Source organism: Phocoena sinus, chromosome 8, assembly GCF_008692025.1.
Source record: "Phocoena sinus isolate mPhoSin1 chromosome 8, mPhoSin1.pri, whole genome shotgun sequence".
NCBI classification, from domain to species: domain Eukaryota; kingdom Metazoa; phylum Chordata; class Mammalia; order Artiodactyla; family Phocoenidae; genus Phocoena; species Phocoena sinus.
The window spans coordinates 4,518,681-4,525,071 of NC_045770.1; the positions used below are offsets into that span (position 1 = coordinate 4,518,681).

Sequence of the window (6,391 nt, forward strand, 5' to 3'; positions counted from 1 at the left end):
TTTAAGACTATACATTTATTTGTTTTGACCAAAATAGAGAATTAAAAAAAGAGAGTGATGCCCCAAGAGGAGTGAGACAGAAAGCTGTTGGAAATAAAATGAAGGTGCCTCTGCTAAACTACCCCAAATTCAGTGTGTTTTGAGTTGTGGTCCTGTGACCACCTGCGTTCAAATTACCTGCAGTGCCAGTTTATCATTCAGATTTATAGACCCATCCCAGACCTAAGTAATCAGCATTTCTCAGGGCAGGACTTGGAACCTACAGTTTCAAAAAGTTCCCCTAGACCCACTGCATTATCTATTGCTTTTTAGTAAAACAAACAACAAAAAATAAATAAAATGAAAAAGAATAACAGATGTAGAAACAGAGTCAGTGACCCATAAGAAGCACCATGGCAGACACTGCTATTTGCTTACCCGATATCCATTCTTCCTAATTAACAGAATCCCTATCTTGTTGTATTGGCAACATGTCCAACGAAAACACTGGATTTTCTCAGGCTCCTTACAGTTTGGGGTAGTTGTGTGACATAGTCTTTATACCAGTGAGATGTATAAGAGGGCCACTGGGTGGAGCTTCCAGGGAAGATCTTAATATTACAGTAAGTTCCCTACATACAAACAAGTTCCGTTCCAAGAGCGCGTTCCTTAAGTCCAATTTGTAAGTCCAGCTAAGTTAGCCTAAGTACCCAACTAACACATTCAGCTATATAGTACTGTACTGTGATAGGTTTATAATACTTTCCACACAAATAACACATAAAAAACGTACACAAAAAATAGAACAGTTTTAACCTTACAGGACATACCTTGAAAAGTACAGTAGTGTACAGTCCAACAGCCGGCATCCAGGGGCTGGCATCGAGTGAACAGGCAAGAAGAGATACTGACTGGAGGAGGGAGAGGAGGTGGGAGACGGTAGAGCTGAAGGACTGACAGAGGGCAAGCTGCAATTTCACGTGAACTAACTTACGTGATTGGACATGCGAACACATGTTCGCATCTTTGAAAGTTCACAGCTTAAAGGTTCGTATGTAGGGGACTTACTGTATTATCAGAAAGGGACAGACTCAGCTGGTACATGCCTTCTGCCTTTCTTTCTGTTAAGCACAGAAGAGGTGCCTGTCCTTCAGTGAGGACGAAAGCATGCTAAGGGTGGAAGGAGCCTGCTCTGGCCCTGGACTTTGCACCTGCAGACCTCTGGTTCTCTGAGAAGAATAAACTCCTTACTTATTAAGCCCCCAGAGTGGGGTCTTCTGTGACTTGTAGCTGAATGAAATCCTGCTGACATCTCATACTTGTTCAAATGTGTATTGGATATACTGTATGTTGCACACATTTTTTTGAGTGCCTTGGGCACTGTGCTAGGAATAATACAATGGGCCAGACAAATAAGGCTCTTTCCCTCATGGAACGTGGAATACAGTTAGAGTAGAAGAATCTACAGGTGTCTGAGTCCAGGATTCAGAGGGGCTATAGTTTGCTGTCACAGACCCTAAAGCAACAGAGTCAGTCGAAATAAACCACTCGATTTATGTATGTAGGAAATCCTCAGGGGACCACATGCCAGAAGGAGCAATAGTCTGGACATTGGGAGACCTAGGTTTTCTCTGTAATTCATTAGCGAAGTACATTTGGGGAAGCTACGTGGGGTGACTGCTTAATTTTTCCCGAATCCACTTTTCTTCTTTGAAAAACAAGAAGATTGGGCTCAGCTCTAAAATATTTTGTGATTACATTGAACAACGATGGCCATGAAATATACCAGACAAGAGTGTTACTAAATTTAAACTCTAAGAGTTCAAGTCAGAGGATATATTAAACAAATCACAAACAGCTGCCCACTCCCAATTAAACAAACAAACGAAGGGAAAAAGGACATGCTGGAGGGAGTTCTGGTTTGAGACCCGGCTTTGCCACGTAACAGCTGAGTAACCCTGGGATGGACACTCAGTGTCTAAGTCTCAGTTTCCTCATTTATAAGATATGAAGCAATTATACTCCAATAAAGATCTATTAAAAAATAATAAAAAAATGAAAAGCATACTAAAAAAATATAGGGCTGTTACTCTGACCTCAGAGTGCTAAGGAAAATGCCTGGTACTCTGTAAAGCCCCATTATGATTTGATACCAGCAAGATATTGATAATGGCTTAGAAATCTAAATCCTGCTAGGGGAATACATGAGTGTGCTTTGATGTTTTCAGTTTAATTCTTCATTACACAAGGCAGATAGATCTTTTGAGTTTCCTTCTGCCTGCCATAGTGTACCTTGTGACCCATTTTATTTTTACATAAGAGAATAGGCAAGAGAAACAAAAACAGCTAAAGTTGAAATCATCTCTGTTTGTTTCTAGCCCCAGTAAAGGTTGGGGGAAAGGGTTGGCTGGTTAAAAGGGAAGCTGGGTTCAAACGAAGTGTGGAAATTACATCACTTACCTGCGGCCTCTAATTGTCCATATTCAGTATGGTATAGTATTGTGAATAATCTGGGTTTTGCCTTATAACCTGTCACAAGTGTAGATGGGAAATTTGTCTACATATGCAGCCATTAGCCGATGACGCAGTCATGACTTCCATTCTCTTACCCACAATTATAAAAAGTTTTTCAGTAACAGGAACTTTGGCTATGGGAGTGGTTCTACATATGGTAAAATTGATCGTATCCATTTTCAACAAGCAGATGCGTTTGAGAGAAAGAGACAATCTTTTGATTACAACCAACGTAGGTAACATCTGTACTTTGACCAACTGAGCATGGCAGCCAAAGTGAATGTGAAGGTGGTGGGGAGATAAGAAAGCAGAATTCTTTCTTCCTCTTTATCCAACCCTTTCGCCTCAGCCCTTGCCAAATCCTGACAATTTCAAAGTGCTATTTGCTAAGATTAGGCAAGACACATAACCAAGGATATTGGGGAATACTTTAAATAAAGTTACTGGTGCCAAATGTGAGATTCAATAACTTCACCTAGTCCATCACAACCAACATTCCCCAGAAGGGTCGGGGAGGAACCCGCAGAATATAAGGAAAAATGCAGAGCATGTGATAAGTGGTAATACCGTTCCCACCGCCCATGGAAGAAGTGCGAGGAAATCAAAGGTCTTTAAAAAGAAAACTGAGTGCTTGCCTCCTGTAGTACCAGAACAAATAATGCATAACCAGAAATAACGCCTTTTTCTCTGCTTATGTCAGGTGCTTTCCCCTTGTAAAATTAAGGGGCCTTATTCAACAAAGCCCTCATATCAGTTCCATATCTTTTCCAGAAACTTTAGGAACAGAGGGTAACTACATCAGATTATTACGCAGAGGAACTCTCACTCAGGAAGAGCTCAGTCTGAAGCAGGCCGCACCCCCCTATCTCAGAGTGTATTATTTTTTTCCCCAGCAGTGTTCAACATGGTACAAAACCCAGAATATACTGATATGTTGCACATCTGGTTAAAAAGAGTACACGTTTCCTTTAACAATAAGACATACTACTTATTGAAGTGAATGCAAAAACACAGGTAAGATTCTTTTGTCACTTTATGAGCCCAGCAGAGCGGTGGGTAGGGCAACGGGGCAGACGGCCAGGGATGTGGGGAAAATGGCAGGTGAGGGCAGTGGTGGAAGAGAACAGGAAGGAAGTGGTCATTTCTGGCTAAAATTTTTAAATTGTTTATTTCATAAGGGGTTTCCATTGCTGAAGCACAACCCTTCTTACATGGAGGGCTAGCTCCTGCCTCCGGAGGTGATCACTCTGGACCCAGACGGGGACACCTAAAACTATTTTCGGGCCCCACTAAACCTCTCCAACCACTGCTAGCCTTCCCCCTTGACCCCTCGCATCCCTCTGCCCACTGGCCTGTCCGTGAAAGCTAAATAATGGCTCAGGGGACATTATCTGTCAGTTGCCTCTCACTGTTAGCCTCAAGGCTTGCTGGCCTAAGGAGAGTATGTGGTGGGCGCATTCGCGGGGGGCGGGCGGCGCCGGCCCGGGGAGGGTCGGGGAGGAAGTGCCGCCGCTGCGAGCCGCGGACTCAAGAGAGCTCCGGTCTCCGGGCAGGACACGAGTCATCACCGCGGGGGGGGCTCCGATCCTCGGGGCGGAACGGAGGGCAGGGGCTTCACACTTGGAAGCTCCTCTCACCGGGCGACACGGTCGCCCTGCCAGGCCGGGGTCGCGACAATATTCACCCCAGGGCCGCTGGCGATCGGCCACAGGTGCGCGGGCGCGGAGGGAGCCTCCCCGTGCGGCCCCACCTCTGGCCCCGAGGGGGCCCTCGGGTCAGCTTCCCCACCCCTGGACCTCCAGCGCCTCCCTGCCCTCCCCAGCCGAGCCCCTCCGCGTCGGAACCCCTCCGGGCCGAGCCCCCTGCCCGCAGCCGGCGTCTCACCTGCGCCGAGCGCCTACGAGCCGTCAGTCCGTGGCCGCTTTGCGCGCCGAGTGCAGCTGCCACCCCGCAGGTGCGAGCGCCCCTCCCCGCCCCGGCCGCCGCCAGCCGGTCCTCCCCCAACCCCGACCACCCCTCCCCGCACCTGCCCGGGGGCTGGGCTGCCCGTCTCAAAGTCCGCTCTGTCCTCCACGCCCCTGACAACTCCCGCCGGGTTGTTTCCTGGCTCCAGACACTCCCTAAGACGTGTGTTCCAACAAGGGCCGGTTCCCAGGCACGTAAGGCCAGCCGTGACTAACTTTGACCTCCTATGGTGCAAAGCAGTTAACAGAGCCTGGGAGGTGACAGCGGATGCTGGCTCAAGGAAGACCGTTTAACAAGCCAAGCAATCGTGGTGAACAGGCCTGCCAACTAGTCACGGATCACCCTCCAGCAAAGGAAGGCTCTGGTGTCATATCCCGGACCAGTTTTCTAGTTTAAGCTTGGTGTCGTATTCATTCATTCATTCAACAGAACTGCCAACAAATCTACATGCTAGGTAGACACAGTTCTAGGTTCTGGAGACACAGCTGCAAAGGAGATAATGTCCCTGCCTTGAAGGAGCTGCTTCTAGGAAGGAAGGCGTGACTTTGTAGTGTCATGTGGTCTCCATGCCCTCATCTCTAAGTTAAGTGGTTGGCCTAGTTGTATAGTTTCCCACCCCATCTGTTGGTCATAATCCCTTGTGGAAGTTAAAATAACGCAAGAGCTACGGCTCCATCTCAGACCACTGATCAGAATCTGGGGGAGGAGTGTGGGCAGATTCAGGGGAGCAGAGGAAGTCAGGGCTGAGAATGGAGCCTCCAGGTCTCTAAGATGCCTTCCAGCTTATTCCATTGTTGTAGGCACTGGAAACCAGGAAGGCTTCATGGAAGAGATGCTGTATTTAGGTTTTAGAGAGAGGCAAAAGCAGGGTGGAAAGAGGACAGGATCCCCAGTGCAGCTTCTTTGGATCACATAGCTTTTCTTTTCTCTAAAGCCAACGTCAAAGGAAGGCACTTTTGAGCATAAGGCATAAACCTGAGCAAAATTTTCCTCTCTAAATAGAGTGCATGAGGCCTGGTGGAAGGAGATAAAGCCAGAGGCAGGGCTGTCAGTTAAAAGGCTAATGGAGCCACACACGAGACGGGTAGTGTGCCAGAGCCAGGAGCTGGAGAGTACCACTTTAATTTCCCATCAGCGTGGGAACTGATTTAACCATTAGGCCTCATCCTGGCACTTGCTCACACCCACTGTTTGTGAAATGGATGGTAAGGCGGAGTCCTGGATGCCTGTTACCCTGGGAAATGCTGTGCCTCTCACCAGACCCCTGCTGTGGTCAGGCTTTCTCTTCAGTAATGGTCCCTTTTCCTCTAAGGCAACGACGGTGAAATAAATGTGTGACCTCTTAGCTGTAGTCACAGGTGGGTAGAGATGCTTCTTAACACTGAAAACCCAGAACTAAGAAAATTACTTCTGCCTCAAATGATAATATCCAAGAGCCAGGACAAACCAGTTTTTACAAAATAAGTTTGACCGTCTTTAAGTTGATCTGTGGAAAGAGGGTAAATCAAACGGCTTAAATCAAACAGTTAACAAAAAAAGCTAAATTACTAATACATCAACAACTGTAATACAATAAGAGCAGCTAACAATTATTACAAAGTTCATTTAAGGTAAAAGTGGAGCAGATTAGCATTTAGAAACAGATCAATCATATGAGCCTAAATGAACACAAGGGTGGCATTTTAATTCGGTGGGAAATGGTTTATTTTGTAAATATTGCTGACATAATTGACTGTTCTTTTGGAGGATCTTATCACAGAGTTGTTCATCATCTCATCTCCTCTTGGCCATCACGGTGCTAACGGGGCACACAGCCACCCAGCAGGAGCGCTGTCTTTCCCAGCCTCCCTTTTAGGTAGGATGGGTTACGTGACTAAGTTCAGGACAAGAAGCTGTGAGTGGAAGTGGTTTAGGCAACCTCTGGGTGGAGTCC

At 46.7% G+C, this 6,391-nt stretch overlaps 1 protein-coding gene across 1 annotated transcript in view; it reads right to left on the reverse strand.

Moving 5' to 3' along the window:
* TMEM45B (transmembrane protein 45B) overlaps nt 1–4,454 on the reverse strand; it is a 31,106-nt gene extending 26,652 nt beyond the window's left edge. Inside the window, exon 1 of the mRNA XM_032641289.1 lies at nt 4,378–4,454. The gene's annotated coding sequence lies outside the window, so the exon portion shown is untranslated. The remainder of the gene's footprint in view (nt 1–4,377) is intronic.
* Between the last annotated feature and the right edge of the window lie 1,937 nt (nt 4,455–6,391).